The sequence below is a fragment of the Schistocerca serialis genome, chromosome 3 (assembly GCF_023864345.2).
Source record: "Schistocerca serialis cubense isolate TAMUIC-IGC-003099 chromosome 3, iqSchSeri2.2, whole genome shotgun sequence".
Classification (NCBI taxonomy): domain Eukaryota; kingdom Metazoa; phylum Arthropoda; class Insecta; order Orthoptera; family Acrididae; genus Schistocerca; species Schistocerca serialis.
In genome coordinates this window covers 954424538-954448805 of record NC_064640.1, presented here as the reverse complement: position 1 = coordinate 954448805, position 24268 = coordinate 954424538, and the positions used below count along the sequence as shown (strand labels likewise).

Here is a 24268-nt window from a genome sequence, read left to right as displayed (position 1 = left end):
CTGAATAGACATGGTTTATTCGCCCGGAGACCTGCAACATGCATTCCACTGACCCCTGGTCACAGGAGAGCCCGTAAAGCCTGGTGTCACGAACACATGGTCATTGGAACAGTGGTCCCAGATTATATTCACGGACGAGTCCAGGTATAGTCTGAACAATGATTCTCACCGGGTTTTCATCTGACGTGAACCAGGAACCAGATAACAACCCCTTAATGTCGCTGAAGGGGACCTGTATGGAGGTCGTGGTTTGATGGTGTGGGGTGGGATTATGATTGGTGCACATACATCCCTGCATGTCTTTGACAGAGGAACTGTAACAGGTCAGGTGTATCAGGATGTCATTTTGCACCAGTATGTCCGCCTTTTCAGGGGTGCAGTGGGTCCCACCTTCCTCCTGATGGATGATAACGCATTGCCCCACCGAGCTGCCATCGTGGAGGAGTACCTTGAAACGGAAGATATCAGGCGAATGGAGTGGCCTGCCTGTTCTCCAGACCTAAACCCCATCTAGCGCGTCTGGGATGCTCTAGGTCGACATATTGCTGCACGTCTTCAAACCTCTAGGACACTTCAGGAGCTCCGACAGGCACTGGTGCAAGAATGGGAGGCTATACCGCAGCAGCTGCTCGACCACCTGATCCACAGTATGCAAACCGTTGTGTGGCCTGTGTACGTGTGCATGGTGATCATATCCCATACTGATGTCGGAAACAGTGGCGTTTTGTAGCACATGTGTTTCGGGAAGGGTTTTTCAACGTAGCACCAATACCGTGTGTCGTGTGTGTTCCCTATGTGCCTATGTTATTAGAGCCAGTTCTGTGAAGTGCCACGTTGTGTGGCACCACATTCTGCAATTATCCTTAATTTATGAGCATGAGTGTATGTAAATTTGTACCTTGTACGCTGTAAATTGAAATTAAAATATTACGAAAATTAATGTTGTAAATTATGATTCAGTTCACGTATGCATGTACAATTGTATGTGTATACTGTCTTGTTGTATCTTATATTGCTCAGTTATGTTAAAGTTAAAGAAATCAACTTAAACTTGATTTTGTTATTAATTATTTTACATGCGGCATCTCTCCCAAGAAAAGTCGGCGGCTATCCGAATTCTCGGGAGAGACGCCGTCCATGCAATAGTTCCTTTGTTCCTCGTTTTCTCCCTTTTATTTACACTTACCGACGTTTTGTCATATGTGACGTAATACAAACATTTTAAACTTAAGCTCTATCAATTTGCAACAATATTTAAATTAATTCTACCGTGATTTAACAAATGATTTAAAATGTGCAGCATCTGTGCCAGATTTACCTTACAGAGAATTTGTGTGGGGCAGGAACTGCAGGTGATAAGTTTATGGGCTCAAACACTTTTTGCGATAAATAGACAGGGTCAGTTTGTCGCCTGTTTCTGTACCACATAGTACCTGCGCTACTGGAAAAAATTAGCCTTGCAGGAAGATAACTAGTGTAGTTTATGCATAACACGCCAGCACGCTATTTGCTACGCCTCATACGTCAGTAGCTAACGCAAATGTTTTTTGAGCAGCGATGGCTTAGTTAAGGAGATCCAGTAGCGTGGCCTCTCCGATCTCCTGACCTCAGTCCCTCTGATTTACGGCTACGGGAATATTAAAAGGCACTGCTGTATTCCACACCGATTGGCAACGTGCATATGTCTCATGTGTTAGACCTATCCGGCAGCAGCCAAGTGTGTTCGCACAAGTTCATGATTATTTGAGAAGGAGGGCAGAAGGTTATGTAAGGATGAGCAGTAACTACATTGAACATATCCTGTAGCGTCAATAGACATATGATTATTAAAGGATGGAATGGCCCATATCTCAATAAGTATATGTATCGAAATGTATCTGAGACGTAGGAAGCGGAAGGTTGTTCCCAGTGTCAAAAAACAAGGAATATATTCGAATTTGATTGGTTTCACGGAAAGTCGGGGGTGCCACAGGGTTATGTTCTGGAGCTATTGCTTTTCTTGGTACATACCTGGTGATCAAAAAGTCAGTATAAATTTGAAAACTTAATAAACCACGGAATAATGTAGATAGAGAGGTAAAAATTGACACACATGCTTGGAATGACATGGGGTTTTAATAGAACAAAAAAAATTGCTAGACCCGTGAAAGATCTCTTGCGCGCGTCTTTTGGTGATGATCGTGAGCTCAGCCGCCATTTTCGTCATGCTTGGCCTCCCAGGTCCCCAGACCTCAGTCCGTGCGATTATTGGCTTTGGGGTTACCTGAAGTCGCAAGTGTATCGTGATCGACCGACATCTCTAGGGATGCTGAAAGACAACATCCGACGCCAATGCCGCACCATAACTCCGGACATGCTTTACAGTGCTGTTCACAACATTATTCCTCGACTACAGTTATTGTTGAGGAATGATGGTGGACATATTGAGCATTTCCTGTAAAGAACATCATCTTTGCTTTGTCTTACTTTGTTATGCTAATTATTGCTATTCTGATCAGACGAAGCGCCATCTGTCATAAATTTTTTGAACTTTTGTATTTTTTTGGTTCTAATAAAACCCCATGTCATTCCAAACATGTGTGTCAATTTGGACCTCTCTATCTACATTATTCCGTGATTCATTCAGTTTTCAAATTTATACTGACTTTTTGATCACCCGATACATTGAAGGAAAAAAATCATAACACGAGGAAGGAATTGTGCGACATAAACGAAAGTTGATAGGCGTGTTTCTACACCCTAAAGATGATATCTATTAAAATTTCGCACCAGTCGCATAAGAGTGGTGCTAGTAGCGGCACTACGAGGGTGCAAATCAGGCTTGGTTTAAATACACACTATAACTGTCGTGAGCGTTAGTTACCTTCGAGATTCGATGTGGTGAGCTGATGTTAGTCAAGAATGTCTTTAAGGCGACAAAGACTCTATTATCAACTCCTCACTGAGTTTGAACGGTGTCGTGTAATAAGGCTACGAGAAGTTGGATGTTCCTTCTGCGATACTACAGAAAGACTTGGCAGAAATATAACCACTGTACATGACTGCTGGCAGCGGTAGTCCAGGAATGTACGGTCGCAAGATGACCGGGCTCCCGACGGCCACGTGGCACTACCGAGAGGGAAGACCGTCGTTCTGGCGCGTCGTACTGCATCTGCAATAGCAATTTGTGCAGCAGTTGGGACGCAGCGAACTGTTACATATCGATTACTTTAAGAACGTCTCCTAGCCAGTGTAACGTGCATTCCATTGACCCCAAACCACCGCCATTTGCGACTCCAGTGGTGTCAAGCGAGAGCTCATTGGAGAGGGGATGTGTTTTATGATGAAAGCTGTTTCTGCTCCGCTGCGAGTGTTGGTTAGAAGGGGGCCAGTTGAGGGCCTGCAAACAACCTGTCTGTGGGGTAGATACACTGCACCTTTTGGTCTGGAGTGGGGAGCACTCTTGTGGTTATCCCACGGATCTAGACTGCAGAGCTGTACGCCAGTCTGGTGATTCGACCTGTTGTGCTACCATTCACGAACTACGGACGTGGCCAGCATTTTGTCAAAGGTGGGGTCGATTTGCTAAGAGAACCTTAAAATGACTCGTTTTTCATTTTATTCTGGACACACACGTATTTATTTCTTAATTTTATGTGCATAATTTGCTTTCAGGGGGCCTTCATACAAATAGTTTTCATTATATAAAATTAAACAAAGAAACCTTTTCTTTAAAAAGTGCAACATATTTTCTCCACTATACGAAAAGAAATACCCAAATTCACAATCAAATATTTTTATATTTGGCAATATAACTTCACTCTGTTTCCAAACGAATTAATATCGAATATAACATATTGCTTCTTTGTTAACAAAACAACTCAATCTTGCCGACCGCGGTGGCCACGCGGTTCTAGGCGCTGCAGTCCGGAACCGCGCGACTGCTACGGTCGCCGGTTCGAATCCTGCCTCGGGTATGGATGTGTGTGATGTCCTTAGGCTAGTTAGGTTTCAGTAGTTCTAAGTTCTAGGGGACTGATGACCTCAGATGTTAAGTCCCATAGTGCTCAGAGCCATTTGAACCAAGCCAACTCAATCTTCTGATATGAGGTTTACTGTCGCAGAGCAGAAGAATCTTAACGCTGGCTTGAATAACTTATAAGGTTAAACGAGTTCAAATCTCTTTTGGCAGTGGCTACCTTTCTCCTACTACAGTATTGTATTTAAATTTGCTGCTTATCTGACACCAAGTCAGAATTCCTTCGATACTTCAAAGCAGCTCAAGTTCCTCAATTTTAGTAAAGTATCTTTCATTTAGTTAAAATTCTTCAACTTCCGTAAGTGATCAAGACTTTTTTTTCAAATTAGTCCACTTGAAACTATAGCAAGCAAATTTATTTATAAACCAAAACGGATTACACAAATACTATGTGCTCCGAAACACATGTGCGTCCAACGACATTGTGCTCTTTAGCCAGAGGTGCCACAGATCTTAACACTGATTCACGCCTTGATTTCAACTTTGCTTCTAATGTATGTGACCTCATAAATGGGTTTCTGTTTCTCCATGATAATATGGTTATACGGTGCAAATAAACCCCTCTATGATATTCAACATACATTGACTTTTATATGAAGTTTATTTACAAATACGTAAGAATTGTGACGGTTGGACCCACTATAGTAAAACTTGAGCCATCTTTATGTAGACATATATAGAAGAAAATGACGATCGCTAGCCGTCTTCCAATTTAAAGATGGCTTTTATTTCCGGGAGTCTCCAAATAGATGTCTGGATTGCCTTCCATGCAGATCTTTTCATTTAAGTAGAGACACTGCTCCTTCAGTGGAATTGCAATCTGCCAGGAAGTAAAGATATTCGGAAAGGATTGCCTGTGGCCTGTAGGAAGGGGCATTTGCCTATATCACTTCACCTGCCGAACACAGGGATTGATAGCTTAGCGCCTCAAAGCGCAGGGGTACCCCAGTCGATAGCGAATATGGAAAAACTGGTTGTTGTACAATATTTTAAAATAAAATAAAATACATCACAACAAACGACGGACTTTTGATATTGCATGTTTTTCCTTTCATTGTGCATGTGTGATCATTTGATAGTGCTTGAAATGCATGTATATTTTAAGATTTAATTGTGCCTGGAATTCCAAGCTTCAGTTATTACAGTATTAAAAAAGTGTAAATATATTTTGGACGAAAGGGAGGTGGGACTGGGGGAGGGATGCAGGGCGCAGCCGGTCCGACGAATTCAAGTAGGCCTCTGAAAAAATCTTTCACAAACGAACTATAGAATGTGCGGTCACCCCTTTCTCTTCCCATTCTCCACAAAAACGTCTCGCCAACGTTCTGTATTGGAATTGGTTTCTGCCCGGGTGACTAGATTGTGCGATATTTTGCCATTTGGGCTACTAATGATAGAATTTTGAGCAAATGTTTTAAAGAAATTTAATCATTGCAGTTTGGGCGATATTTATGTTGATCAGCGCGATTTTTGGTAACACAGGCAAATCCAAGTGTATTTTTATACACCTATTTTAACTGAATATTATTTTTAATGATACACTCCTGGAAATTGAAATAAGAACACCGTGAATTCATTGTCCCAGGAAGGGGAAACTTTATTGACACATTCCTGGGGTCAGATACATCACATGATCACACTGACAGAACCACAGGCACATAGACACAGGCAACAGAGCATGCACAATGTCGGCACTAGTACAGTGTATATCCACCTTTCGCAGCAATGCAGGATGCTATTCTCCCATGGAGACGATCGTAGAGATGCTGGATGTAGTCCTGTGGAACGGCTTGCCATGCCATTTCCACCTGGCGCCTCAGTTGGACCAGCGTTCGTGCTGGACGTGCAGACCGCGTGAGACGACGCTTCATCCAGTCCCAAACATGCTCAATGGGGGACAGATCCGGAGATCTTGCTGGCCAGGGTAGTTGACTTACACCTTCTAGAGCACGTTGGGTGGCACGGCATACATGCGGACGTGCATTGTCCTGTTGGAACAGCAAGTTCCCTTGCCGGTCTAGGAATGGTAGAACGATGGGTTCGATGACGGTTTGGATGTACCGTGAACTATTCAGTGTCCCCTCGACGATCACCAGTGGTGTACGGCCAGTGTAGGAGATCGCTCCCCACACCATGATGCCGGGTGTTGGCCCTGTGTGCCTCGGTCGTATGCAGTCCTGATTGTGGCGCTCACCTGCACGGCGCCAAACACGCATACGACCATCATTGGCACCAAGGCAGAAGCTACTCTCATCGCTGAAGACGACACGTCTCCATTCGTCCCTCCATTCACGCCTGTCGCGACACCACTGGAGGCGGGCTGCACGATGTTGGGGCGTGAGCGGAAGACGGCCTAACGGTGTGCGGGACCGTAGCCCAGCTTCATGGAGACGGTTGCGAATGGTCCTCGCCGATACCCCAGGAGCAACAGTGTTCCTAATTTGCTGGGAAGTGGCGGTGCGGTCCCCTACGGCACTGCGTAGGATCCTACGGTCTTGGCGTGCATCCGTGCGTCGCTGCGGTCCGGTCCCAGGTCGACGGGCACGTGCACCTTCCGCCGACCACTGGCGACAACATCGATGTACTGTGGAGACCTCACGCCCCACGTGTTGAGCAATTCGGCGGTACGTCCACCCGGCCTCCCGCATGCCCACTATACGCCCTCGCTCAAAGTCCGTCAACTGCACATACGGTTCACGTCCACGCTGTCGCGGCATGCTACCGGTGTTAAAGACTGCGATGGAGCTCCGTATGCCATGGCAAACTGGCTGACACTGACGGCGGCTGTGCACAAATGCTGCGCAGCTAGCGCCATTCGACGGCCAACACCGCGGTTCCTGGTGTGTCCGCTGTGCCGTGCGTGTGATCATTGCTTGTACAGCCCTCTCGCAGTATGGTGTGTCTGACACACCGGTGTCAATGTGTTCTTTTTTCTATTTCCAGGAGTGTATTTGACGCTCCACTGCCTTGTGAAATACCGAAATATTGCAGCCCCAGTGTTCTACCGGTCTCCAAATAGCCACTCCAGTACTAACATTAAACTGCTATAAATAGGTAATTAAGCTATTGTAGTAGTGAGTACACATTTTTAACTAATCATTTCGCTAATGGAAGAGTCAAAATTAGTTTCCTTCTACTTTCTTGTTACAAACTGATTCATAATTGGAAACTATCACAGCAGCACACAGCGCAAAGACAACAAACAGCAGCACTGTTACATTCAACTACAAGTAGGAACTGAACTGATTAACAAAACAACAAATGATGTCAATTAAGGACATTAATGTTCAGCAGCTGGTCTTGGCTAAGGTACAGATGGGCGGTAGCTGATAGTGTTATAGATATCTCGATACTTGAAATCTGTGTACGGCCTTTTTGACAAATGATAGTGATTATCCCTTTTTTGTCGTATGACTGAAACTCAAAATATTTTTCAGTTGCTTTGCACGGCAACTAAGTGGCGTGTAATTTCGTTTAGATGATAGGGGGGTGCGGAACCCCTGCATCCCTCCACCCTCTTTGGTACGTCGTTGCGTGAAAAGCATTCATGTTTTCCAGCAGGTTAACGATCGTCCACATACCGCTGTTGTAACCCAACATGCTCTACACAGTGTCGACATGTTGCCTTGACCTGCTCGATAACCAATCGAGTACATAAGGGGCATCATCGGACGTCAACTCCAGCGTCACCCACAAACAGCATTAACCGTTCCTCAATTGTCCGACCAAGTGCAACAAGCATGGAACTCCATTCCACAAACTGACATCCGGCAGCTGTAAAACACAATGCATGCACGGTGACATGCTTGCATTCAACAATCTGGTGACTACATCGGTTATTAATGTACCAGGGTTTCACATTTAGAATGGTTTAACCCGCGCTTCTCCCCAATGGGGAGAAGAGGAATTTGTGGCACAACTTGACTAGAAGAAGGAACCGGTTGGTAGGACATGTTCTGAGGCATCAAGGGATCACCAGTTTAATACTGGAGGGAAGCGTGGAGGGAAAAAATCGTAGAGGAAGAGCAAGAGATGAATACACTAAGTAGATTCAGAAGGATGTGGGATGCAGTAGTTCCTTGGAGATGAAGAAGCTTGCACAGGCAAGAGTAGCATGGAGAGCTTCATTAAACCAGTCCCTGTAATGAAGACAACAACAACAACAACATCCCGCGCTTACATTAACCTGTGATCTTTTAATGTTAATCACTTAAATTTGTTACCTGGACTAACGTATTCCCGAAACTTCATTACTCTACATTTATTATTTTTTGGCGTTGCGATTTTTTCCGTTGATGTTTTAATGATGTGCCACTAAATGTCATAATGACTCAAAAATTGTTATAGTGAAAGACATGGAACGCCATAGAGGTGATGTAGCTAACAGCATAGTCAGCAATGTAAGTACGTGGGTTTCAGAGAACAGATTGCTGCAACAAAACACAATGCATACAGTTTCTGAAACGAAACCCTTGTGAAAGCGAAATTTTATTGTCTCAAGATAGTTAAACGGTCACTGAAGTCAACCATATTACATTAGGGCTGAGGGTGGAGGGAAGACTGTCTTGGCCGGCCGGGGTGGCCGACCGGTTCTAGGCGCTACAGTCTGGAACCACGCGACCGCTACGGTCGCAGGTTCGAATCCTGCCTCGGGGATGGATGTGTGCGATATCCTTGGGTTAGTTAAGTTTAATTAGTTCTAAGTTCTAGGCGACTGATGACCTCAGAAGTTAAGTCGCATAGTGCTCAGAGCCATTTTGAAGACTGTCTTGGGCGTACCATTTCAACATCATGTGCAGAAAGTGAATGTTCTTATCTTCACTGTAAGAATGATCACCGCTGTTTCTGGTACTGACAATCAGCTTACTGTCACGCCATTGCCTAGTATGGGGTAACTCTGTGCACAGCTAGAATACTTTTAGCCCAGAAATGAGCTGTCAGACTAACCAACGCATCGAGCTTCGCGTAGTCCATTGTTTATGCGTCTCGGAATTCCAACTCGGCTGCCGCTGAAAATACACACATCATAAAAAGCTTTGCATCACCTCGGTCCCGAGAGTTCCGGAACCTATACAGAAAATTGGAATAGAGATCAACACAAACATCATTTCCGCCCTTTTTATTGCTCATGAAAACCACACAATGCATGTTGTACCACAATACAGCGAGACCTTCAGAAGTGGTGGTTCAGACTGCTGTACACACCGGTACCTCTAATATTCAGTAGCACGTCCTCTTGCATTGATGCATGACTGTATTCGTCGTGGCATACTATCCACTAGTTCATCAAGGCACTGTTGGTCCAGATTGTTCCACTCCTCAACGGCGATTCGGCATAGATCCCTTAGAGTGTTTGGTGGGTCACGTCGTCCATAAACAGCCCTTTTCAATCTATTCCAGGCATTTTCGGTAGGGTTCATGTCTGGAGAACATGCTGACCACTCTAGTCGTGGTATTTCGTTATCATGAAGGAAGTCAATCACAAGATGTGCACGATGGGGACGCGAATTGTCGTCCATGAAGACGAATGCCTCGCCAGTATGCTGCCGATATGGTTGCACTATCGGTCTGAGGATGGAATTCCCGTATCTCACAGCCGTTACAGCGTTTTCCATTACTACCAGCGGCGTACGTCGGCCCCACATAATAACCACAACAAAACAGCAGGGAATCTCCACTTAGCTGCACTCGCTGGACAGCGTGTTCAAATGGTTCAAATGGCTCTGAGCATTATGGGACTTAACAGCTGTGGTCATCAGTCCCCTAGAACTTAGAACTACTTAAACCTAACTAACCTAAGGACATCACACACATCCATGCCCGAGGCAGGATTCGAACCTGCGACCGTAGCAGTCACACGGTTGCGGACTGCGCGCCTAGAACCGCGAGACCACCGCGGCCGGAGGACAGCGTGTCTAAGGCGTTCAGCGTGACCGGGTTGCCTCCAAATACGTCTCCGACGATTGTATGGTTGGAGGCATATGTGACACTCATCGGTGAAGAGAACGTGATGCCAATCCTGGGCGGCTAATTCGGCATGTTTTTGGGCCAATCTGTAACGTGCTGCATGGTGTCGTGGTTGCAAAGATGGACCTCGCCATGGACTTCGGGAGTGAAGTTGCGCATCATGCAGCCTATTGCGCACAGTTTGAGTTGTAACACGACTCATGTGGCTGCACGAAAAGCATTATTCCACATGGTGACGTTGCTGTCAGGGTTCCTCTGTGCCATGATCCGTAGGTAGCGGTCATCCACTGCAGTAGTAGCCCTTGGGTGGCCTGAGCGAGGTATATCATCGACAGTCCCTGTCTCTCTGTACCTTCTCCATGTCGGAACAACATCGCTTTGGTTTACTCTGAGACGCCTGGACACTTCCCTTGTTGAGAGCCCTTTCTGGCACGAAGCAACAATGCAGACGCAATAGAACCGCGGTATTGACCGTCTAGGCATAGTTGAACTATAGACAACACGAGCCGTGTACCTCCTTCCTGGTGGAATGACTGGAACTGATCGGCTGTCGGACCCCCTCCGTCTAATAGGCGCTGCTCATGCATGGTTGTTTGCATCTTTGGGCGGGCTTAGTGACATCTCTGAACAGTCAAAGGGACTGTGTCTGTAATACAATACCCACAGTCAACGTATATCTTCAGGAGTTCTGGGAATGGGGGAGATGCACAACTTTTTTTGATATGTGTACATTCAGTCACGAAATTTGCTGTTGACAGTAGTGGCTGACTCATAAGAAACTGCAAGTGTTCCAGTGAACAATAGACGGAAAAATGATGTACACTTTGATAACACTTCCTTAAGAAGTGTATAGAGTGGTGGGTACTTTTCAACAGGTTTTTCAAATGGTTCAAATGGCTCTGAGCACTATGGGACTTAACATCTGTGGTCATCAGTCCCCTAGAACTTAGAAATACTTAAACCTAACTAACCTAAGGACATCACACACATCCATGCCCGAGGTAGGATTCGAACCTGCGAGCGTAGCAGTCCCGCGGTTCCGGACTGAGCGCCTAGAACCGCTAGACCACCGCGGCCGGCTCAACAGGTTTTATTTCCATCAAAAGGAAATTGAGTGATAAACCACAACGCACTCTAATCCAAGTTGAAAGGCTTCCTTGTGATACATTCGTTATATTCTGCACAGTACTTCCTTGCAGTAGTCGAGAACTTTCCTCTGTAATGTGTTTTTTATTTGTAAACTCTCTCAAAATTATTATCTTCTTATACTAATTTTTTAATTTTTTGTTTATATATTTTCTAATCATCATTTTGTAATCTATGTAGTAACTCGAACCGTGACCAAGTAGCTTTGGCTCACGTGATCCCACAGACCCTAAGAAATAAATAACATAAAAATATGTTTTAAGTATTTTTTCTACTTTTGACAATACCACGTGTTTTATGAGTATAGGGCACGTTTTATAAAACCCTGTATTCTGGTAACTGCAGCTATTCCTCAACGGACCCGTTACTACTTTGTGATAATGGTGCAAAGAGTAGAAATGATTGGAGTTCAGAGACCCACTGACATCGAAATCATTACCCGGGGAAGGAATTGCCCTTCAGCGAGTTTGAAGAGCTCATCCACGGATTCGCCTGAACTAATTTAACAAAACCACAGAAAACTAAATTAGTCTGAGTGGACGGGAATTTGAACTCTGATACTCCGTGATATGAATCCAGTCCCTTAACCGCTACGCTCTCTAGCTAAATGAAATGATAATTTTGCAGTAATGTTAGGTATCCTGTAACTCTGTCTCCACCAACATTACTCGTAACTGTCAGTTACAGGCGACTGCTGGAATTGCTCCTTCTTGTGCAGTCCAAGCTTGTGTACTGTCTCCAGTGGTTTTCGTCGTTCCTTCTGTTTTGCTCGGAACGGTAGTTTTAGTTCATACTACTACACTTCTCGACAGTGACATTACGACTCTACGTAACAAAATCCTTCCAACTTTGCTGGTCATTACCTCTACTGCCTGTGTCTAAATCATAATTTACCACTTGATCTCACAATGTATTGACGCTAAGAGTAATATAACAGTCAGTTTCGTGATTTTGGGAACTTTTAAAGTATTCTAGAATCCTTTTCAAACTATAAACAGAAAGAATACTTTTTCTGATCTCCGTGTTCTGTCCGAAAAGTGGTGAAATCTTGTAGCTTACTTAGAATTATTTTGCTTGCATTGCTTCGAGTCTCATTTATTTAGAATACACATCCAAATATTCTACAGTTACATCTCAAATAATTCACCTCCACCGTCGTATTTAATTCCAGATTTGTTTTGTACTGTAACGCCTCCAGTGGGTCAGAATTTAGTTTCAAGCGAGTAGAACCCTAGTGAAGTGAATTCCTCTCCAGAGCAAACCTGACTTAGCTGACAGGTAGACACGTCATACTCTGCACATCCGCTTTTCAGAATTTAGCAAACTAGGAATTTTCAGGTGCGCTGCACATCGCCCAAATGAAATAAACTGCTACGTCATGCAAGTCTCAACTACTTGAGGAGTGCGATGAACCGAGGCTGTTGAGCAGGTACGGAAATACTGTTCACTGTTCCGACCGGGTCTATGATCCGTTTTAATGACGCAATGGTAATGCACGGGAGAAGCAAAGTCACGAGTCCGGCGATTTTCCTTCAAATTCAGTTGGAATCAGTCAGCTCATACTGGTTACTGGTGATAGTCTTCAGCTGAGTTTACGGTGCTGGAATCTGAAGAATTATTTGCCAAAAAAATTGCAGCTTAAACCTGAAAGGTAACGTCACTGTCGTGCAGTCTTATGCTAGGTTAGATACTCATGTGCTCACTATATGCAATAGCCTAGCGGCATTTATTACCGATTTCTTTTAATTAAACACAACATCAGATTCTCGTGCGTCACCTAGAGTTATTGATTATCCACTTCCTATATTTTAATGATCACTGGTTGTGGAAACAGAAACTTTGAACGTGAGTGCGACAGTGTAAGGTCTCCTGTACAACCAACAGTCAAACAATTTAGCGGCCGCAAACCGTTCTAGCAGCCTTGGTACTGAAAAAAAATTTTGTTCGCGTTTGGCACATGAGTTTCACAACTTGTAGGGATATGAAATGGAATGATCACATAGGCGCAACTGTGAGTAATGCAGGTGGTAGTTTATTTGTAGGACCCTGGGAAAATGTAGTCAGTGTACAAAGCAGACTCACTGCATAATAGTAGTAGTAGTCATTTTCAGTACTGTCGAGTAAAACGTCTTTTCTTACTATTTCAGCATTTGATGTGCTGTGAGTTTCTTTTCATAACAGCTTTCATCCATGACGGAACTTACAGACTTGTATACACGATCAAAATATTCAGGTTTAAAAAATTATTTGTGAATCTGTTACCTCTGAAGTAATACAAAGATTAGGTCAGTGGGCTGTTATTCTAGGACTGCGTGGTTTAAAACTGTGTCCTGTTTCCGGTGTGCTCGTGTTTCCTTTCCCTTTTTGGTATCTGGGATTTATTTGCGAATACAATATTTTACGGTCTTGATGCTTCCAAGAAACTGTCGGCATAGTTTAGTTATATAACTCTGAAGAAAGGAAAGCTAGCAAAAATACGTAGAGTACATGTACCCTGAAACGATGCAAGTACAATCGCTTCCGCGAGCTGAATATTGGAAGTGTTTTTGCTGCCCGTGAACGACACAGTAGGGGGCTCGTTTGGCGATGTTAATCATTATCTGGAACAATCAATACGGCAGGCTTGCGCACTGACTGCTGTTAATAAAGACTGGCACACAGACTTGTTGCCGGCCGTCCACCTATCACTTCCGTAAATAAACGTTTTAACTTCCGTATTTCAATGATGTTCGCTTTTCACGGCCACAGCTTTCTCTCAGTGATTCCGTTTTATGGTTTTTCCTTTATCTGAGTAGGGAGACTTGTCAAGTGGCGACGAGCTTAAAATGTCCGCTCTAATACGAACAATTATTCGTATAGATACTCTTCTGACAGCATAAAATCTAACACTGTGAGCAGCGGCCTTATGTTGATAGTCTTAGTGGAAGATGCGTAAGTGTTTGGAACCTGACCGCTGCACAAGTTTCCTCAAAAAGATTTGACCTTTAGACGGTCAAGGATTTGATAACAGCGTGTTTATAAAGCCTGCAGCGGTTTACTGTGGCTCACTGTACAACGGTATCTATTCGGAGCACCAGGAATCTATGTGAGTAAAACAGCTTAAGGCTATGTTGTTGCAGTTGTTAGCGGCTAATTTTCGAAAGAACAGGAATTTTTACTATCGAGGATGGGAATGTTAATAAGCGGTGCTCTTGATTAATGTCGCCAAATACCAATACAAACACGACCGTTAATTGTAGTACAAAATTCTGATAGTGCTTACCTCAGGGTATTCTTAAACATTTATGGAAAGTCATTGTAAATGGAAAAATCCAAGAAGCTGGTTAATAGTGAAACTCAGATTTTTCAGTATCATACGAGACTTCTCGCATTTTAGGCCTGTATTACACTGTAAAATAAGTTTGTCAAAGGTCTTTTATAAAAGAATTTTTATAAAATATTTGACCGTGCACCGAGGTGCTTTTATCACATTTTGTGTAAAAGCTGGAACGTCGTCGTGCTTTCATAAAAGGTTGGTCAGACCTATATGGCAGTGTAGTTGGGTCTTACGCAAGTTCTTTCCGACTTCGTATCGTCGAACATGCCCTACTTGTCAGCGAAACACGAAAGGTACGTCTACATCTATATAGATATTCCGCAAGCCACCGTACGGCTTAGGGTACCCGGTACCACTACCGCTCATTTCCTTTCCCGTTACACTCACAAACAGAGCGAGTGAAAAACGACTATCTATGTACCTCTGTATGAGCCCTTATTTCTCGAATCTTTTCTTCGTGGTCCTTACGCACAATGTATGTTGGCGGCTGTAGAATCGTTCGGTAGTCAGATTTAAACGTCGGTTCTCTAAATTTTCTCAATAGTGTTTCCCGAAAAGAACGTCGCCTTCCCACCAGGGATTCCCATTTGGGTTCCAAAAGCATCTCCGTAACACTTACGTGATTTTCGAACCTACCGGTAGCAAATCTAGCAATCCGTCTCTGAACTGCGTCGATGTCTTCCTTCAATCCGACACGGTACGAAATCAATACACTCGAGCAGTACCCAAGAATAGGTCGCACCAGCGTCCTATATGCGGCCTCCTTTACAAGTGAACCACTCTTTCCTAAAATTTTCCCAATAAACCTAAATCGACCATTCGGCTTCCTTATCACAGCTCTTACATACTCGTTCCATTTCATATCGCTTTGCAGCGTTACTTCCAGATATTTAAAGAACTTGACTGTGATAAAATGGTTCAAATGGCTCTGAGCACTATGGGACTTAACTGCTGAGGTCATCAGTCCCCTAGAGCTTAGAACTACTTAAACCTAACTAACCTAAGGACATCACACACATCCATGCCCGAGGCAGGATCCGAACCTGCGACCGTAGCGGTCGCGCGGTTCCGGACTGTAGCGCCTAGAACCGCTCGGCCACTCCGGCCGGCTGATGTGTCAAGCAGGACACAAATAATACTGTAACCGAACGTAACACGTTTGTTCTTCCTCCTCATCCACATTAACTTACATTTTTCCACGTTTAGAGCTAGCTGTCTTTCATCACACCAACTAGAAATTTCGTCTAAGTCGTCTTGTGTCTTCCTACAGTCACTCAGCTTCGACACTCTACCGTAAAGCACAGCGTCATCAGCAAACAACGGCAGACTGCTGCCCACCCTGTCAGCCAAATCATTTGTGTTTATAGAGAACAACAGGTATGTGACATCAGGGCCGGTACTAGGTACAGTCATCTGTTGTAATTACTCAGCTTTTAGAGAGTTACCTGCCTCCAGTAAACAAATGAACCGACATTTTCTCATCCTGACTTCCTTCACGATGTTGCGAACTCGTACCTCACATCCTCACGATTTTTTGGCTCACACAGTGCCAGCGACGACGTGGATGGTGGGCAATGGAACTTTCTTATACAGTGAACAGTAAATCATAAATCACTTTTCTGAAATTCCCTAAATAGGTGGTGTTCACAAACTTAGTATTGCACTGTTGCAGACCATCTTCAGGTAAGGACGCTTAGTATTTGCTTTGCTGTAAGGAGAGTAGTGGGTGTACAAAAATGGTTCAAATGGCTCTGAGCACTATGCGACTTAACTTCTGACGTCATCAGTCCCCTAGTACTTAGAACTACTTAAACCTAACTAACCTAAGGACATCACACACATCCATGCCCGAGGCAGGATTCGAACCTGCGACCGTAGCGGTCACGCGGTTCTAGACTGAAGCGCCTAGAACCGCACGGCCACTCCGGCTGGCAGTGGGTGTACATGTGGAAGTTATTCGACTGCGATCTACCCGAAGGAAACATCCCAACATTCGCTTTATGCGACTTCAGGATACCACCGAAAACCCAGATCTTCATGGCCGGACAACGAGTTGAACCCCACTGCTACGAATACGAGTTCAGTGCCTTAACCACTGAACAACCTCGGTCGTTGATGTTGTACCAGTGCCATTTTCCATCTTTTCTCTTCGATTCAAAGATTATGCATACGAATAACGATTGTAAGGATCACCAGCAAAAGCCCGAATTTTTCTAGTTTCAACAAAATGGTCATTACGTTGGATGTATATGACAGAAAGTAGATTGTTTACTGACTTGGTACTGCAATGTTTGCAGACTAATAAGGATATCTGTGCCGATTTTAAACAGGTGTGAAGAACTCACCAGAAATTTAATAATAAAACGTAAGCGCTATCACGATTAATTTTAGCATCAGCCCGTACGACGCGAGGGTGGCCGAGCTGTAACGCTAGATAACAATGAACGGTACAGTACGGCACAGTCGTAGTGCTTATCGAACTCAGAGATTTCAGAAAATATTCTAAAAAATAACGCAGATCATGTAAATCATGTAAAATAAGCCGATACACTACGAGCCTCAGATGCACACTCCTATCTGCACTTCTTTCTAAAAGACCACTCCAGCATTCGCCTTAAGAGGTCTAGGGATACTACACGAACCTGGCACTCGACGGCCGGATGTGAACCCTGTTCCTGTCGGATGAGAGTCCACTGCCGTAATCGTCTAGCTGGAAGATAACATCGTCTTGTTAGGTGAACTGTGAAAAGCTACTCGTTGCTCAAATTACGTCAAACACTTCCGGAAACAGGTCAGTTTCAGTTATATATGGAAATTTCACTTCTTGTGATTTGAGGCAATGATTATTTTTCTGCTTAGTAGATTGTATGTTGCGAAGAACATTCCTGAGAAGTTAAAGTGGCTCTGAGCACTATGGGACTTAACAGCTGAGGTCATCAGTCCCCTAGAACTTAGAACTACTTAAATCTAACTAACCTAAGGACATCACACACATCCATGCCCGAGGCAGGATTCGAACCTGCGACCGTAGCAGTCGCGCGGTTCCAGACTGAAGCGCCTAGAACCGCTCGGCCACACCGGCCGGCGAGAAGTTAAGGTGTTGAGCAGAAATCCGGATTACAGTTTGTTTGCATCACACAATTTTACTCGTCATAAAAGTTGAAATAGTACGAAGTCACAGTCGAGAAATATAATTCCAGTCACAAAGCATAAAATCATTCAGTAGTTGTCTGCGGAAACATGAGTGCATACAGAGTCAGAAACTTACGTTACGTTCACGTAAGGGCGCTGATGACCTCGCTGTTGAGCGCCCATAAACCCCAACACACACACACTCGTTCACGTAATAACGGATGAAGTGCATACTGGTGAATTGAAGACAAACTGCCTCTCAAGAATAGATAAAGTAGTTTTGGAAAATAGCTTCAGTTCTATCGCAACAGCACCAAATATTCCACCCTGCAACTGAAATGATTTTCATGCGTGCTCCAGGCCAACCGAGGGGACGTCCGAAATTTAGTGATTTATACGTAGTTGGACATTTAATAAATTATTTTGGAATCTTCAGCAAAAAATCGAAACTTCTGAGATGTAGAAAAAGGATGACGAATGATCTGCAGGAACTATGAGCAAAAGCATCTCCAGCGGATACTCCGAAACTTAAAGAAACAATCAATTAACGCTTTCTGTCTTTGATTCTACTTAAGAACTGTGTGACTGAGTGCTGTAAATTGTTTGTATTTCTACATATACTTATTATATGATAGTTATAAGCTTCTTAGTTGATGGAAATATTTCACTCGTACTTTGCAAATGTCTTTTTCGTGTGTGTGGGAATGAAGTATTACTCCATTTGGGCTGCATAAGGTCGTCTGTTTTTGTTGTATGTACGTCGCCAGTTTCGACGTAAAGCCATTTTGAAGTAGTGAAGATAGAAACAGTCGCATGACATCGCTGGCTGGGAGACCCCGAGGTGTAGGTTCAGTAGCCTAATCCGAAAGGATTTCCTTTTACCGGGCAAAATAGCCACTTTACACGTGGTGATTGAAAGTTGTACTGTAATGGGTGTGTATGCAGTGGCGTGTCATGTTTGTGTTGTACATGATGAGAGAATGAGCGCGGGGTGGGGGAAGACGGGGGTGGGGGGTGAATCCTGGAGTCGGGGCATAGCCTGATCCTCTGGAATACCACCAATGGGACCACTGGGTGTTACGTCTTCATCCGACGGACGGATCGCCATCACATCGAGACACGCTGCGGAAAGGTCTGGAATTTAATACAGAACATTGGCGCGAAGTCTGGCGATCAGGAACCCTACGCCAACACATCGCCTCCTCTTGCCTGCCAAATACTGGTTTTTCAAATTTCACTCCCCGCTACGATTAGAACTGGCTATTTGGGCTACTTGCCACCGGACGGACGTGCGCTTTGCGGCCACATCTACGGAAGTGGGTTTTCCAGCAGTAAATATGATGAAAGCAAATATTGTATCACCTATGTGTTGCTTGAGGCTTTCCCGACGGACATGTTGTATATATGGTTCTCGGGCGAGACGTCGGATGTCATAGTGAAAACTATGACATCCGACGTCTTGCCCGAGAACCATATATACAATTGTATCAGCTAGCTTTCCATCCCATTTCAGTGTATTTCACATACAATGATCCAACTTGCTTGTTAGTATGAGAACTGGGTAATGGATGCCGGCTCCAGCGTTGAGCGTAACATCCAAATAAAACACAGTGTGCTGGTTCCACCATTCGTTATATGGTTTTCATATTCACGCGTAACCTGAAACTCTGTACTTGTAACAAAATGGTAAAAAAATGTAAATGTCCTTTGACACTGTTGGCTGAAACATCACAAGGGGATGAGTTCAGGCATATGTCGGAAAGGGTATGCTTCCTCCGTGCACACTGGCTCCTTTCCTTTCGGATATGTGAAAGTTGTTTGGTATGGGTATTTGTGGAGTGCAGATGAGAATAATGGTGTAATGTTATGTTTGTGTCGAATGATAATGATGACGATGATGGTGATACTGAGGGAAGGGAGAGGGTGGAACTCGGTGCCTGCTCCTCTCGAACAGCACCACCAACGGGGCCACCTTGTTCAACGTCCTCACCTGACGGACGTATCACTTCGTGAGACACTGTGTACAGGTTTGGAATGTAATACAGGACACTGGAGCAAAGACTGGTGGCCGGCCGGGGTGGCCGAGCGGTTCTAGGCGCTACAGTCTGGAACCGCGCGACCGCTACGGTCGCAGGTTCGAATCCTGCCTCGGGCATGGGTGTGCGTGTTGTGCTTAGGTTAGTTAGGTTTAAGTAGTTCTAAGTTCTATGAGACTGATGACCTTAGAAGTTAAATCCCATAGTGCTCAGACCCATTTGAACCATTTTGAAAGACTGCTGATCAGGAACTTTACGCCGTCACCTCTCCTCCACTTGCTGACCAAGTACGGGCGGTGAAATTTTCATTCACCATCGGGATTCGAACCGGCTTACCTCCGAGTCGAACGCCAACGCACAGGCGTCCGTTAGTCATCTCGGCTGTGGAGGCGGATAACACACTGTTATGGGATGGAAAGCATTCTGAAATGACCTTTGCTTACCTCATACGTACTACTTGAAGAGCCGCTACCCGTTATCGGTTCGCATATTAACGTGTGATGTGAAACATTTTGGCCTGCCGTTGTGGCCGAGCGGTTCTAGGCGCTTCAATCCGGAACCGCGCTGCTGCTACGGTCGCAGATTCGAATCCTGCCTCGGGCATGGATGTGTGTGATGTCCTTAGGTTAGTTAGGTTTAAGTAGTTCTAAGTTCGAGGGGACTGATGACCTCAGATGGTAAGTCCCACAGTGCTCAGAGCGATTTGAACCATTTTTTGAAACATTTTGTTTGAAATACACTGACGTGGAATGATCTTTGCTTGAGCCATAGTTACTGCTCGTAAATGGCTAAAAGAAGACAATATTGTTTAGCTGATGTGTAACATTGGTTATATCCTTCCCACAGCGCGTGGAGGCTGTGGAGCCCCAAATCGACAAATTATATAATTTTCACTTATTTTTCAAGCAAACATGGTCGGCCATCTTGTACTCGTATGTCGCTCATTCTGTAAATACAATTGTGTCATAAATCTGTTATTGTGCCGAAGACAGATACGCAGGGATCACTACACGCAGGCTTACATGCAGCTCGCTGTACTATGTAGTTGTTTTTATTTTGCAGGTCCCTCTCGATCACACAAACTTTTACACTTCACTATTACCTGTTTCAGTTACTGCTATTTCCAGATCTGTTACAGACAAAAAAGTGGTGTAACCAACTAAGTTCAATTTCCTGCAGATGAATCTATAAAGGGCCTGGTGCTGCATATGAAAAATATAAAGTATTCACATGATTAACAATCTTACATACCAGTCATACACACCATAAGATATTCAGATGTAGGTATCAACGTCCAATTATACATCCCGGTACATAGTAAGTGCTAATAATGACATGGACGCGTCTGGTGTTTATACAAATAACTGAGGTCAGCAGAGGGCACTTGTTGTGTACATAGTTCCGCGTAGTCAGCGCGTATACAACTTTCCCACTAGAGCGCGCCCCGCTAAGCACAACAGCGCAGGCGCAGCGCTCGTCCGTCTCCGCACTACGAGACGGCGCTGTCATAGAGACGGACCAAATTCTGCTTCCGCCGATCTGCCTATTAATATGTAACGCAGCCAATGAGATTGCTGCTAACGTAGAACCTTTTCTCCTCGCGGATCACACTCGCGCAGTGATACCTGAACGCGCGAGGTATTATAACGACTGTACAGACCTCAGATTAGTCTGCATTTGTCTGCATTAGTCTGTATCAGTCTATAGTCAAGTTTCAGTCTGCGCCTAATAAGATAATCATATTCCTGTACATAGCCATGAAGAGAAATGTATAGACACTTTGTCAAGTATCAGAGATATGTGAGAATAAGATTAACGTACCAAGACCAAAGGGCCGACCGATGTGGCCGAGCGGTTCTAGGCGCTTCAGTCTGGAACCGCGCGACCGCTACGGTCGCAGGTTCGAATCCTGCCTCGGGCATGGATGTGTGTGATGTCCTTAGGTTAGTTAGGTTTAAGTAGTTCTAAGTTCTAGGGGACTGATGACCTCAGATGTAAGTCCCATAGTGCTCAGAGCCATTTGAACCAAAGGAACATCAGATTATCAATTGTAAATAGCATCCAGAACCAAGTTAAGTTATTTCTATGCTTTTTATTATTTTAATAAATGTGTGTGAAAATTAATCAAGTTCTGTTTAAAGTTGGTCACCGTCATTCTGCTACTCTAAGCGTGCAAGTGGCATTTCTATCGTCTGACCTAACGGCAGAAGATAAACACGCCACGATAAGACCACGAGACATATTGCTGACGCTCGCCTACTTCGCTAGAGCGACAAGTCAAATAATCTGATGGTGTGTGTACCGAAGGTCTTGCAGTACGCACACCACAGTACTATACCTAAGGTACATGGGTAACCAGTATCGCAAAGTTAACAGTTAAAAGGCACTATGCGTAGTCATTAATTAAAATTAATTCACATGGCAAAATAAGTGCCTGACAATAAAACATGTACTGTCACAAATTATGTGGAATTAAATCCATACTTAAAATCCACATAAAAGTGCTAATAGTAATAATACGAATCGCCTAGCGTGGCAAAGTAAAACACAATTGTGTAAAAGCCAGTATAAGAAGTTTAAAAATAAAATCACATCTATAAATCGAAACCTTCCAGCATGACAAAACAATTAAACCACAACCGTAAGTGTACGGTGATAAACGAAACAGTGACTATTAATTAAAAAGTCCATAGTCTGTAATACACCGGGAGAAGGATCTCAATGGCACCGCCTCGTGGCTGTTCTGAAGTTCTTTTCTTGTGGGGAAGAAGGCCCAGTGTCTTCGCCGCTTGTTGAAATGGCTCTTGAACACTATGGGACTTAACATCTGAGGTCATCAGTCCCCTATAACTTAGAGCTACTTAAACCTAACTAACCTAAGGACATCACACACATCCATGCCCGAGGCAGGATTCGAACCTGCGACCGTAGCAGTCGCGCGGTTCCGGACTGAGCGCTTAGAACCGCTAGACCACCGCGGCCGGCCGCCGCTTGTTGCCGGCGCACACGACAGCACGCCAAGCTGCTGGGGTGCTAGACGCTGCTCAAACTAGTAGGTTTCTGTTCACATCAAAATAAGCATTCAGGTCAGTAATTCCAGTTGCGGTTTTCTGTGTACATAAATCTCCATTTCCTCGAGTTGGTTCAGTAATTGTCCCTTGGGCGCCCTATGCAACACGTTCATATTATCCTCTATGTTTCCTGCCGGATGTTTTTCTCTGTCCAAATGTGTACCGAAAAAGCTCTACAACGAGTCTTGAAATTCCTTACCATCTGACCGTTATAAAACTTGTCACAGTCTTGGCAGTTGGTCTTATTGACATCAGATTCTAAATTGGCGTAGCGTAGAACCAGTTGTACCTTTCGTTTGAAATCCAATTTTCACTTTCGTTTTTCTGAGAGCTTATGCAATTCTGTCGGAAAGTGCACCATTATATGGCACAGCAACAAACTTCTTGCCTTCTGGTTCTACTATCTCCTTCTTGTCACGTATTTTTGACTAAGTTTATTATAAAGGAGGGGCATATGATCAGCACACCACTGTCCCGGCCGGTGTCAGCTTTCGCGACTGGAGGAGGAGGAGGAGGAGATTAGTGTTTAACGTCCCGTCGACAACGAGGTCATTAGAGACGGAGCGCAAGCTCGGGTGAGGGAAGGATGGGGAAGGAAATCGGCCGTGCCCTTTCAAAGGAACCATCCCGGCATTTGCCTGAAGCGATTTAGGGAAATCACGTAAAACCTAAATCAGGATGGCCGGAGACGGGATTGAACCGTCGTCCTCCCGAATGCGAGTCCAGTGTGCTAACCACTGCGCCACCTCGCTCGGTCGCGACTGGAGACGCTACTTCTCAATCAAGTATCTCCTCAACAGCTGAGTGCATCCCGCTTGCCAACAACGCTTGGCCGTTCCGGCCAGTCACCCATCCAAGTGTTAGCCAAGCTAGACAGCGTTTCGCCTGGGTAACCATATAGACTGATCAGCCAGAACATTGTGAGCACCGACCTACTATCGATATAAACCCGTTCAGACGATAGCAGCGTCACCTGGCGAGGAATGACTGCTAGTCGGCCACACACACGGGGCCTGCAGTATCAGTGAGTGTGCTGTCGATGCGTAGAATAGGGAAGGCGCGCGATCTATCTGAGTTAGACCGAGGGCAGATTATGATGGCCCAGCGACTCATCACGAGAATTTCTGAAGCTGCACGACTTGCCGGGTGTTCGAGGAGTGATGTGGTGAGTGTCTTCAACACGTGGAGAAACCAACAGGAAACCGTGTCCAGACGTCGTGGGATTGGGCGGCCACCCGTTGTTACAGATGTCGGAGGTCGTAGGCTGTGCAGTCTGGTAAAACAAGACAGGCGGCGAACTGTGGCAGAACTGTCAGACTTTGATGCTGTGTGGAGTAAACACACAGTACACTGAACACTCCTAACGGTGTGCCTCCGCAGCCGACGATCCGTGCCAAAGTTAACACCATGAAACCGGCAACTACGAAAGAAATTGGCACATGACCATCGGCACTGGACTTTGGCGCAGTGGCAGAGCGTTACGTGATGAATCCCGATACCTTCTTCATCGTGCCAATGGGAGGGTGCGAATCCGTCGTGTTCCAGGGTAACAGCTCCTTGAAACCTGTACTACGGAGACAAG

The 24268-nt window shown here is 44.8% G+C and overlaps 1 protein-coding gene across 1 annotated transcript in view; it reads left to right on the top strand.

Annotated features, from left to right (window-relative positions):
* Positions 1-14169: 14169 nt before the first annotated feature.
* Positions 14170-24268, top strand: part of LOC126471401 (argininosuccinate synthase) — a 210465-nt gene continuing 200366 nt past the window's right edge. Inside the window, exon 1 of the mRNA XM_050099526.1 lies at positions 14170-14216. The gene's annotated coding sequence lies outside the window, so the exon portion shown is untranslated. The remainder of the gene's footprint in view (positions 14217-24268) is intronic.